Source organism: Heloderma suspectum, chromosome 5 (genome assembly GCF_057233095.1).
Source record: "Heloderma suspectum isolate Gila_16-S chromosome 5, 16-S_ref, whole genome shotgun sequence".
In the NCBI taxonomy this organism is placed as follows: domain Eukaryota; kingdom Metazoa; phylum Chordata; class Lepidosauria; order Squamata; family Helodermatidae; genus Heloderma; species Heloderma suspectum.
This window is the reverse complement of record NC_139462.1, coordinates 231903901-231917301: the sequence shown is the minus strand read 5'-3', so window position 1 is coordinate 231917301 and position 13401 is coordinate 231903901. Positions and strand designations below refer to the sequence as shown.

General features: G+C 45.2%; 1 protein-coding gene across 1 annotated transcript in view; it reads left to right on the top strand.

The window, feature by feature from the left end:
* The first annotated feature begins 2399 nt into the window (after positions 1-2399).
* The window catches only part of SCAP (SREBF chaperone), a 79369-nt gene continuing 68367 nt past the window's right edge, over positions 2400-13401 (top strand). Inside the window, 1 exon segment of the mRNA XM_084859594.1 lies at positions 2400-2498. The gene's annotated coding sequence lies outside the window, so the exon portion shown is untranslated.

The window sequence follows — 13401 nt, the reverse complement described above, 5'->3', positions numbered from 1 at the left end:
GGCATTTTCACTTCAGGATCCCGCAGGATTCTATCTTATCCCCCAGCTGTTTAACATACGTGAAACCACTGAGTGAGATCATCCAGGGATTTGGAGTGCAGTGTCAACAGTATGTGGATGACACCCAACTTTATTTCCCTTTTTCTTTGAACCAGGTGAGGCAGTGGAGGTACTAAATCAGTGCCAACCCACGGTAATAGGACTGGACAATGGCCAATAAACTGAAGCTCATTCCAGACAAGAGTTATTGTTAGTGGGTGGTTCCTCTGCCCAGGTGTGGTGTTCAGCCTGTTCTGGAAGGGGTTGCACTCCCCCTAGAAGACCAGGTCCATAGTCTGGGGGTGCTCATTGAACCCATTTCCCTCCAATTTTTCCAAATTAAAAAAAAAAATTAAAAAATTCTGCCTGTTTCCTGCTTTCCCCCCCAGGCCTCCACATCTCTGGTCATAAGGTGAAGCTTGCAGTCATGTGGCCAGTAGAGGCTGGTGGCTCTGATGTCAGTGGGGCAGTAAATCTGCTCTAGGTTTCAGTCTGAGCAGTCAGAACTCTCAAGGAGCCATCCAAGGTGCCTCACACCTTGGATAGCTCCTTGAAAGTTCTGACTGAAACCCGGAGCAGATTTACCATCCCACTGATATCAGAGCCACCAACGTCCACGGCATGTGGCACCACTAAAAGCGCCTCTGCAGTGGCTGGGCAGGGACATAAGGGATGAGGCCTCAAGGGAAGCCCCTCATAGAGTGCATTGCAGTAATCCAGTTGTGAGGTTACCAATGCCACTGTGGCCAAGCTATACCAGCCCAGGAACAGCCATAGCTGTTGAACCATCCAAAGCTGGTGAAAGGCACTCCTAAACACCAAGGCCACCTGGGCCTCCAGTGACAACGTTGGATCAAGGAGCACCCTCAGGCCACACCCTTGCTCCTCCAGGGGACTGCAACCCCATCCCAAACAGGTAACTGTTCTGTTTCCCAGGCCTGGGAACTACTCGCCCAAATAGCCTCTGTCTGGACAATGTTCAAGTTTATTGGCTTATTATTATTATTGGCTTTATTGGTTTATTATCCAGCTCACCACCTTGTCCAGGGACCAGCCCAGAACCTGCGTGCCCCAACCAGATTCAGATGTTACGGAGAAGTAGAGTTGAATGTCATACGGACATAAGAAGAGCCCTGCTGGGTCAGACTAGGGTCCATATAGTCCAGCATTCTGTTCTCACTGTGGCCAACCAACTGCCCACAGGAAACCCACAAACATGACATGGGAGCAAAAGCACCTTCCCACCCATCTCCCCCAGCAACTGGTGTACGTAGGCGCGTTTGTCTCTATACTGGAGGTAGCACAGAGCCATCAGGACTAGTAGACACTGATAGCCTTCTCCTCCTCCAGGAATTTGCCCAATCCCCTTTTAAAGCCATCCAAATTGGTAGCCATCACCGCATCTTGTGGTAGCAAATTCCGTAGTTTAATTATGCGCTGTGTGAAGACGTTCTTCCATCTGTTTGTCCTGAATCTCCCACCAATCAGCTTCATGGGAGGACCCCAGGTTCTGGTATTATGAGGGAGGGAGCAAAAAGCCTCTCTATCCGCTTTCTACACACCATGCCTCATTTTGTAGGCCTCTGTCATGTCTCCCCTTACCCTCCTTTTTTCCAAGCTAAACAAGCCCAGCTGTTGTAACGTTCCCGCTTCTTCTTGTGGGCCAGAGCATAATAGGCCTTTGACCACCCAAAAAAGCTCCTCTCAGGAGCAAACTGAAGAACGGACTCATACGAAAATAAGAAGACTCATCCTGGATCAGACCCAGGGTCCACCTAGTCCAGCATTGTTTGCACAGTGGCCAGCCAGCTGCCCGTGGAAACCCACAAGCAGGACACGAGCGCAACAGCACCCTCCCGCCCATGTCGCCCAGCATCTAGCGTACATAGACATACTGCCTCTTGATAATGGAGGTGGCACGCAGCCATCAGGGCCGGTAGCCATCAGGGCCAGTAGCCATTCCTCCAAGGAATTTGTCCAGTCCCCTCCAAAGCCATCCAAGATGATGGCCACCACTAAATCCTGTGGTGGGGCATTCCACAGTTTACCCAAATGAGCGATTCAATAAATAATCGATCGCCACTGCCGCGCAAACCCGCCCTCGCAGCCCCTCGTACAGGCCGAGCGGCGAAAGCGGTGCGCGCGAGGGGCAGGTTTCCCCGTGGCGCATGCGCGCAAGGCCGGGGAGGGCGTCGTTTCACAGGAAGAAGGCCAGAGCGGGAGGAGCGGAGAAAAATCCAGGGGCCGGGAGCGCGCGCGCAGGGGAAGGCGGCGCCGCCGCCGCCGCGCTCGTTCCTGTGCGTGCGTGCGTGCGTGCGTGCGAGCGAGGGAGGCCTATGAGGGGCGGGAGGCGGGGCCGGCGGAAGCCGCGCGAGACGTCATTCCTCGCGCGGGAGAAGGAGGCAGCCGCGAGGCGCCGGCGTGAGGCAGAGCGAACATCTCCCTTCTCCGCCGCCGAGGTGAGGGTGGCGGGCCAGCGCGCGCTGCATTTCCCCGCCTCTTTCGCGCGCGCGCTCCCTCCGTCTCGCAGGTTGCGTGAGGCGAAGCGACCCTCATGAGGGGGCGAGTGATCGCAGGGAGGAGGAGGAGGAGGAGGAGGAGGAGGAGGAGGAGGAGGGGGGCAGGCCACGAGCGAGGGAGGGTCCCTAGCCCAGGCGTCTTCCCCCAACCTGGCGCTTTCCGGGCGTGTCGGACTGCAAAGCCCGGGGCCCCGGGGTGATGTAGCCCGACACGCCCGGAGGGCGCCTGGGCTAGGGACTGCTGGGCGCGCGTGTGTCTTGAGGGGTGGTGTTGGTTAGGCAACCTGGTGCCCTCCAGATGTTTTAGACCAGGGGTGGGTGGAGAAGCCCTCTTCCAGATGTGTTGGCCTCCCGGGACCTAGTATCCCTGCCCACGCTAGCGGGGGCTTCTGGGATTTCCAGGCGGGTGAGGGGGTCCATAGCCCATGAGGGGCGAGTGTCCCTAGGCCAGGCTTCTGGAGATTGACCTTCTGCCCTTCCCCCGTTTTAGACTGCAGCTCCCATTATCCTTGACCATTGGCCAGGCAGATGGGAAACGGTGTTCTGGGAGGTGTGGTCCAAAGATGTCTGGAGGGTGCCAGGGTGCCTAGTCCTGATTTAGCAGGTGAGGTGCTCTCCATATCAGTTGCTCGGAAGCACAAGCCGGTGATGGTGGGATGTGTTACCCTCCTGGCTTAATTGTGGATCCAGCAGGGTTGCTCTTATGTTCTGGCTTGTGGGTGTTTGTGAATCTGTCACATTTCTATCCTGCCCCTTCTCTAATGAGGTGTGGGGACAGCATGTGTGGAATACATTCTTTCTTATGTCTGAACAACCCTGTTTGGTAGGTTAAACTGTAGCCCACAGAAGTGGTCAACCTGTGCCAGGGGCTGTTCTCTTTACAACAACCCTGTAAGGTAAATCACTATTATTGGTGCTCACATTGCAGATTGAGTCTGAGACAGTGGCTTGCCTAAGGCCACTGGGGATTGCGTATCAAAGGCAAGATTCAAAGCAGGGACTTTCTGATTTGTAGCTCAGTGTTCTAGCCACTATGTTACCATCTGTGGGATTAGCCGCTATGCAAAGACATGTGCATTTGTAGAGATGCAGTTTCTGTCAACAGCACTCAGATTATTCCATGAAGCAAGCAGAAAATACACTGTGGCAATATCCCAGTCCTCCACCCTTGAGTCATTACAGGTTTCACCATCACATTTTCTGTATGTGTGTGTGTGTGTTTAAGTACATTCTTTGTGACCATGAGTCAGTGACACGGGCAACTTGGCTTTCAGAGGTATGGGTGAGATTGAAAATAAGTTTACAGGTTAGTATGACATTATTCCCCTCGACTCTGAAAGCAATTTCAGAGGTACAATTTCAGGTGATCCATTTCTTTTACTTTCCTTTATGTACCTTCCTAAATAGTCAGATTTAATCTGGGTAGGGTTCTTAATAAGGTATTTGAATGTATGTGTTTTTAAATTAGGTAACTGAAGTATATTGTTGTTATGAGCCATCTTGGGTTTTCTTTCAAGGAAAAACAAAACAGAAATCATTCATACACACACACACACACACACACACACGTTTACATGTTCTCCAATCTGGTGCCTTGTAAATGTTTTGGACTTCATCTCCCGTCAGCCCTAGCCAGCATGGCCAGTGGTCAGGAATGCTGGGAATTGTAGTCCAAATCCTCTTGGAGAGCACAAGGTCAAGGAAGGCTGACATTGCTTAGTATTGTTTATATTTTACATTGTTTTTAGCTGCTCATGTTGTTTTAATCTGTGTGAAAAAAAATTTAGGCTGTTTTTATCGTGTTGTATTTTTCATAATGGTGATGTGTTTTTTATGAATTGTTGTGAACCTCCCAGAGAGCTTTGGCTATGGGTCAGTATAGAAATGAAATTATGACTCACAATAATATACGTATACACACACACAGGTTTTGAAACTAAGGAAAGGAAGTGGTGTCTGTATGTGCTAGATCTAGCTGATATCATAACTAGTTTGCCAATTAAATAACCTGCAAATGTTTTGCCGTGAAATAAACTTTGTATCATTTTGCCTTATGAGCAGAAAATATGATGCTAACATTTTCCATTCTGAAATATGGACCTCAGTCAAGTAGATACAAGTCTGAGCTGGGTTGGTTTATGAACAAGAAGGGAAGTTCTGTGTAGGTTGGGAACCGAGACGATGTAATTAGATTTAGGGAATGCAGAAGGCATTGTGTACTTTCTGGTATGTAGAAAATAAAATTATGGAGCTGTAGCACCCATAGTCCAACTTAAAATATACTCAACTCACCTTGCATGAATTTGCATTAGCACTTAATATGCAATTGCTTTCTTAGCAGTTGGCTTGTCTGTCTGTTATGCTGTTAGTCTGTTAGTCCCTTGAGAGTTGGTAGGTTCTACCATGACAACACACTGATGATATACGTAAGGATTAATTGTAGGAAACATTACCTGCTACAGCCTGTTTGTTTTGAATCAGGGAAAGTACTTCCTTTGTCAGTGTGGCATCTACTTTCTTTCATTGGATGCCTTTAAAACCACTGTCACTCTTCAGTCAATGGCATGACAATCATCCCGTGTAAGACTCAGTTTTTTAGTAGGATGCTTACATTTGTATTTTTCAAATGATACTTTGAATAATTGCATATGTTGACACCTGTTTTTAAGTACTGGAAAAGTAAGGAAAGTTTCCTTTTTTTTAAGTAAGGAAAGTAAACTTTACAAATCTTATTTTTAAATGTAAAGTCTGAAATATTTATAAGTCATACAGAGCCTTAGCGATAGGTAATATGAAATATAAAAGTATGAAGTAGCTCTGTGTCTCTTTCTCCTCTATAAACCCAGGAGTGGGATCCAATATTGTCATTCTGCCAACAGAATTGATACCGCTGGGGGAGTGGGACTTTCCTGTCCTTTCCTCCTCCCTGCAGCTCCCCATGAGCCCTCTAAATCTGCTCTGGAGGATGTACAGGGAGCTGAAGGGAGCGGGTGAGAAGAGAAGACAGGGAAATCCTGTTCCTCCAATGGTATCCATTCCACTGGTGGAACGATGATGTTGGATCATCAGCACACCAACGTCTTGGTCTTAGTTTTTGCTAACTAAAACAAAATGACAATCGAGGAGATGTTGAGAAGAAAGATGCAGAATCCAGATTTCAGAAAGTAGACCAGAGAAGGGGAAAGGGATGGCAATGTTGGCTTGGGTATACTGTGAAACCACTAAAGGTGTGGAAGGGGATTCTAAGACATGAACAGGTCGTGTATCAAGCCTGTAGTATCTTGGGGGTTTTGTTTGGGTTTTATATATGCAAACAATCCTGACTGTCCTCTAAGGGTACGCATTGCATGTTAAAGTATGGACTGGGCAATTGTAGAAAAGCCTGGAGCAGTTCTGCAATTGCTGTGGCACTCTTTCTAGTTCCAACAATAATAGGAATGGCTGCTGGCCATATCTGTGATTGCCAGCAGCCATTCCTGTGATTGCTGCAACTAGAAAGAGTGCCACAGCAATTGTGGGACTGCTCCACATATGACAGAAATGTATGGCTAGGGAAGATCAGGCCTGCATACAGAAAAACTGTGTTGTGTAAATGAGCCCAAACTAGAGAGCAAATGAAAGATGGACAAATGCTGAAGCACATTTCTTTGGAGTTCACACGGGGGCCCCCTATTTTCTAGTCATAAGGTCAGTACCATAATTCTGATACTCATACAATTGACAAATAGCTTCCTTATTCCCACAGCTCTTTTATCCAGTGAAATTTCCAATTGATTTTTTTAAAGCCCATGCCTAATGTGGGCTGTTCTCTTTAACCCATACCTCCCATGCCCTTTGAATGCTGTTCTTCAGGGTAGAAGTAACCCTTCTCACTCCGACTGACTCTCCCCTGCAAGAGCTGTTGTTTTCCCCCCCCTACAGCTGGGCCTGTTTTTTTAAAAATCATGTTAAAAATAACCTGGGGAGAAAGTGGTAAGTGGGGGAGGAATTAACCATCCCTTTACCTCCCACTGACTCTCCCCTGCAAATTCCTCTTCTCCCCCATAAGCCCCTGTATTAGTATTATAAGGTAAACATGGGATTGGAACCCCTTGCCTTTCAAGTTGCAGTTCTGTCCTGAAGCAATATAAATTTTTATTGGTTCGTGATTTGGTGACAGAGTGGAATAATGACTTTAATTATAGGGACATTTAGGGAGCAATCTGATGGCCCTTAGACATTGACTGAGGGGCCATAGGATAGTGGAGATTTCCTTCTCTTAGGCTGGAGACAGTGCTCTGACCTCGAAAAAGGGAGTCAGGGATCTGACCCACCGCTCCCTCGCACCTGGTGTGGAAAGAACCACACTGGCTGGCCTCCAAGGTTGAAAAATCGACCTTGGAGAGGGGGAAAGGGGGTGTTCTGGGGGGAGGGGAGGAGAATGGAAAGGCCAAGATACAAGCTGTCCTGAGCCTCTTCCAGCCTCCTTCCCTCCCCCTCTGCAGAGCGATTGCTAGCTGGGCAAAAAAGCCACTCTAGTGAAAAACAATGATTGGGGGACTGGGAGGCGAACATCGCTTCTGCCCCTCCTTCCACCTTAGTGGCTTCAGCCTGGCAGGGCATTGTAGACACAGAAGCTTCTGAGTCAGAGGCTTCCATCTTGCAAGGGTGCGACCCATAGAAATGTGCCCTGAATGTGTATTATGAAACCTGATGCATGGGTCACACGGCAATTCAACCAGATCTCATCTACTCTATTTAACTCTTCTCTCTAACCAAGATCGTACTCCCAGATTATCTGTAGTATTAGTCTGTCATGTGGGTTTTCCGGCAAATTTTTAATTGGAAATTTTCCAGTGAAAATTAGTTTAATTTGTATAGGGTTATTTGCATAGGAAAAATTTCAGTTTGTATCGGAAAATGTTCTGAAGCCCTAGAGAGATCTAATTTAGCATGTTTATTTTACTTGTATTTAGTAAACAAAGCTAAAAAAGTTCCCTATGTTAATTTTTTCTCCCAATGCACCACAAGTATTTGACCTGAACTATTTAAAGGTGCAACAGTAAAGCACACTTAATATGATTTAAATGTTATATTATCTAGATTTTATATTGGAATACTTGTAAAAATTTAAAGACAATAGCATGTACTTCCCTTACACTGTTTAAATTTAAGGGAAAAAACCTAAGGTACTGAAAACTGTTGACACGCTAATTTTAGCAACCCAAAGAACTGTGCATGATATGCTGACAATCACTCATATATTTCAATAGAGTTCAACTCGCTTCCACTAAGGTTGCTGGGGGACCCTCAGTTTCGCTGTCGTTATTTATGACTTCCATTTCACTCTGAGACATATGTATTTCAGTGGGCCAGTTTGTACATAACTACAGCCCGTAGGTTAAACAACCCGTGGTTGTTGTGCGCAAGCAGGAGAGAAGGCATGCTGCTTCCCATGTGCACGCCACTTCCACTTTTAATCAACAACCCATGATCGGCCCATTCATAGGTTGTTGAGTGTGATGTGTAAATCGGAGCTCTCGGTTGTTTAGGGCCTAAAGAACCCAGCAGTTAACCCAACAATAAAGTATGGGTTAACTGCTGGATTGTTTAACTTTTCAACAACCCAGTGCTCTAGGTTCACATGTGACGCTGCACAACCTACAAACAGGTGAATCGTAGGTTATTGATTAAAAGTGGAAGTGGCATGCACATGGGAGACAGTGTGCCTGATCTCCTGCTTATGTACAACAACCTGTGGGTTGTTTAAACCATGGCTTGTTACGTGCAAACCAGGTCAATGACATTTGCTCACATACTTGCTCAGGATAATCACCTGAAAAACGTAGATTAAAACTTTGAAACCGCCAAGCTTACATAATATCGTATTTGCAACTGGTATACATTCATTTTTACTAATGAGCTTATGAAACAGAATTTTTGCACTCCACATTACTGGTATTAATGACTTCACTTCTGAAGTATCTGTTTCCAATATTACATTAAAAGGTAATTATTACTCTATCATTGAAGCATTATGGTATCCATGGCCTGTGAGAGGGAAGTTGTGGAGGATGCTGTATTTGAAAAAGGCAGCTGAGCTTCAAAGGGCTTTGTGCAATGATGGGGAAGTTTCCTCCTTCAAGCTCAGGAAGTACTTGGAACACCTCCAAATTGGCCAGCAGCAACACAAATTCCAGCCTCAACATTTGGTGTTGGAGAAGGGAGCAGAGGGTGACTGCAGACCACCTGCCAAAGTGCAGCATGAGATCAGAGACTAAGGCTGCAATCTTCTGCAAAGAGTAAGCCCCACTGAACACAGTGGGACTTCTGAGAAAATAAGTATAGGATTGTGCTGAAGGGAAGGCCGTGGTCCTGGCAGCCACAAATGTTGGCTTGGCTACAAAGGCCAGCCCAAATCTGTAGACCTTTTGCTGTTCTGCTGCATTAGGATTGGGCAACTTGTGGCCCTTCAGATGTTTTGGCCTACAACTCCTAAAATCCCTCACCATTGGCTGTGCTGGCTAGGGCTGATGGGAGTTCTAGGCCAAAATATCTGGAGGGCTGCAACTTGCCCACTCCTGTGCTACATGCATTAAACTCCGTTAAGGGAAAGGGAAGCAGGCTTATTCCAAAATCAAGTACTTTTATAGTCATGTGAAAAAGAAAGTACACCCTCTTTGAATGCTATGGCTTTACGTATCAGGACATAATAAAAATCCTCTGGTCCTTAGCAGGTCTTAAAATTAGGTAAATACAACCTCAGATGAACAACAACACATGAGATATTACACCGTGTTGTTATTTATTTTACAGAAATAAAGCTAAAATGGAGAAGCCATGTGTGAAATACTAAGTAAGCCCTTACTCCTTCCATAGGTGTGAAGAGGCTAAGTAGCAGCCAGGTGCTGCTAATCAAATGCCCTTGTTTAATTGATCATCAGCAAGTTTGACCACCTCTATAAAAGCGGAAGTCTCAGGAGTTTGCTGGTCTTGAGCATTCAGGTGTGTGTTAACACAATGCCAAAGAGTACAGACATCAGCAATGATCTTAGAGAAGCAATTGTTGCTGCTCATCAATCTGAGAAGGGTTATAAGGCCATTTCCAAACAATTTAAAGTCCATCATTCTACAGTGAGGAAGATAATTCACAAATGGAAAGCATTCAAGACAGTTGCTAATCTTCCCAGGAGTGGATGTCCCAGCAAATTCACCCCAAGGACAGACCGTGCAATGCTCAAAGAAATTGCAAAACATCCAAGAGTTGCATCTCAGACTCTACAGGCCTCAGTTAGCATGTTAAATGTTAAAGTTCATGACAGTGCAATTAAAAAAAGACTGAACAAGTATGGTTTGTTTGGAAGGGTTGCCAGGAGAAAGCCTCTTCTCTCTAAAAAGAACATGGCAGCACAGCTTAGGTTTGCAAAGTTGCATCTGAACAAATCACAAGACTTCTGGAACAATGTCTTTTGGACAGAGGAGACCAAAGTGGAGGTGTTTGGCCATAATGCACAGCGCCATGTTTGGCGAAAACCAAACACAGCATATCAGCACAAACATCTCATACCCACTGCCGAGCACGGTGGTGGAGGGGTGATGATTTGGGCTTGTTTTGCAGCCACAGGACCTGGGCACCTTACAGTCATTGAGTCAACCATGACCACCTCTGTATACCAAGTATTCCAGAGTCAAATGTGAGGCCATCTGTCCGACAGCTAAAGCTTGGCCAAAATTGGGTCATGGAACAGGACAATGATCCCAAGCACACCAGCAAATCTACAACAGAATGGCTGAAAAAGAAAAGAATCAAGGTGTTGCGATGGCCCAGTCAAAGTCCAGACCTCAACCCAATTGAAATGCTGTGGCGGGACCTTAAGAGAGCTGTGCATAAACAAATGCCCGCAAACCTCAATGAACTGAAGCAATGTTGTAAAGAAGAGTGGGCCAAAATTCCTCCACAACGATGTGAGAGACTGATAAAGTCATACAGAAAACGATTACTTCAAGTTATTGCTGCTAAAGGTGGTTCTACAAGCTATTGAATCATAAGGTGTACTTAGTTTTTCACACGTGGCTTCTCCATTTTGGCTTTATTTCTGTAAAATAAATAAGGACACGGTGTAATATGTGTTGTTGTTCAGCTGAGGTTGTATTTACCTAATTTTAAGACCTGCTAAGGGGCAGATGGTTTTTATTATGTCCTGATACGTAAAACCATAGAACTCAAAGAGGGTGTACTTTCTTTTTCACATGACTGTATGTGTAGTTTTCCTCCTACAAAATGATCAACCAGCAGCATAGGTCACGTATATTGAGGTTAGTATGCGAAGTAAGTAGCTCTGTCAAATACCTAGGGTAGAGGAAGCTGCTTTATTAGTGAACATTGTGACTCTGTTGTGGAAATGATGTAGCAACACTTCATCCTGGTTTCCATGTCAAAAATGAAATACCCTTTTGAGAATAAACGTCATGGTCCCTCTTCCTGAGACTGTTGAAGCAAATTATGACCAATGAGGATGTGGGAGAAACAAGTAATTGTCTTGAAGCTAGGGCAGATTGCAGCTGGGCTGGGTACTTATTGCTTCACTGCTGAGGAGTGTTTTCTCAGTCATGGGCAGGCAAGTCACAACACAGTTGGTAAGTCTTAACATGCAGGTTAAATCGAAGGAACTTGGCATAAATCTGTGCCCTCCTCATCTAATTTAAATATAGTAACAGGAAAAATTGAGTTGTCAAGAAATATGGTACCTCAATCTGCCAAGCCATCATTCAGTTATGTTTGGCTAGACTGATGCTGTAGAAAATGTGTTTCCTGTCACAACTATATGTCTGTCTACCATCTCTGATGGTAGATTTTCTTTCAGACATTTCTTAGATTTTTAAAATCTTAACAGAAACACAATGGAAAGTTAATAAGATTAATTTGTGTTCCATGTAGTCTTCATAATGGGACTGGGTGGCTCAGTCAGGATATGTCTGGTGCACATAAAAGGGCGATGGATGAAAGAGAGGTGTCTTTGTTATCTCAGGTTTCCCCATATCTTTTTTGCTTATTTCTGCTCTCTTTTCTTGCCACCTGGTCTCTCCTCCCATCCATCCCTTTTGTTAGTTTTCTTTCTCTTTCACATATCTCCACATCTTTTTCTTCCTTCTGGTCTCTGATATGAGTGAGACTTCCTCTCATTACTATTTCTTCTGATGATGATGAATGTTAATCCTGTCATCTGTTTTAACTTTGCTTGGCTCTGGAGTTTTCCTTGTTTCTTATTGACTGTCATTATTTTCATTTCTGTACTGCCCCATAGCTGGAGCTGTCTGGGTGGTTTACAACAATTCATAAAAAATACATCACCGTTACAAAAAATACTTGATAAAAACAGTCTAACATTTTTAACACACATAGATTAAAACAATTTGAGCAGCTAAAAACAATTTAAAATATAAACAATATTAAATAATATCAGCCTTCCCCAACCTTGTGCCCTCCAAGAGGTTTTGGACTTTAATTCCCAGCATTCCCGACCATTGGTCATGCCGGCTGGAGTTGGTGGGAGTCAAAGTCCAAAACATTTACAGGGCACCAGGAATTGCTAGTCTGTTTTTAAAAAATGGTACACATTTTCTTTTCTTACCTACATTATTAATGTTTACATATGAAAGATTAGAAGCAGGGGGATTCAGTCTGGGTAACATGGTACGTGGAGCTACCTTAGGTGTTTAAAACAGTGTGGTTTCTTTGTTTTCTAAAATAACTTATACATTTTCAAAAGAGGCAATATGGAAAGCAATAAACAGACACCCCCCCAGCAAATAATTATAATTGGGCTGGGTTGACACAATGTGCTAAAGATTGTAAACATTTAGCTAAATAAACATTTAGCACAATGTGCTAAACCACTCAGTGGTTGAGTGTGGGTTGTTGTTGAACCTTGGACTGTTGTTGTACTGTGGATTACTGTGTTTGAATGCAGTGCATTTTCTGCAGGGTGGCTTGTTAACCATGCAGTGTGACATACTTTTCTTGAACAAGCCACCTTGAGAATCTATGGTTTGTTAATGGGTTGTTCAGGATGGTTAACAAGCCACACTGCATGGTTAATAAGCCACCCTGTGGAAAACATGCTGCGTTCAGACAACACGAAAACCCACAGTTCAACAACAACCCACACTCAACCACTGCATGTGGGTTAGCGTGTTGTATTGTAAGGCTGGGTTCACCAATTGCCCTCGCTCTCCTTGGTTGCTCACTGGAAGATAAGGCTATCAATGGCTACTAGTCCTGATGACTGTATATTACCTCCTGGATCAGAACCAGCATGCCTCTTGAGTGCCAGTTGGGGAGCAACAGCAGGAGAGGGTTTATTGCCCTCTTGTCCTGTTTGTGGGGTTCATGCAGGCATCTGGTTGGCCTCTGTGGGAAATGGGATGCTGGACCAGATAGGCCTTCACTCTAATCCAGCCGGGCTTTTCTTACATTCACTTAGCATAAGAAACAGAAATCAATGCCTTCTGAGGCAGTTAGTACAACAAGCCCTCTTCAGAAATTATTCCCATGTGTTCAATCAGTGTGTGGTGCTGACAAGCCCCTTCCCCTGGCATCCATGCATACAGTGCGAATGACTGTAGCGGGGAAGCTTGTCATGAAGGCTCCCCACAATCAGGGACACGCACAGAGGCTTCCGTGCTACAGGCGTTGGTTACGTATGCACAGATGCCACAGGGCAGAGCTGGTTGGTGCGACTCCCACTCACACACTGGACTTGATTTCTGAAGTGGTCTGTAGTTTTGTACTAATTTGGTTTGTCACAGTTCACAGGTTCAGTTTCCAAGTATGTGATTATTGACCACCAGTCCACCATAAAAC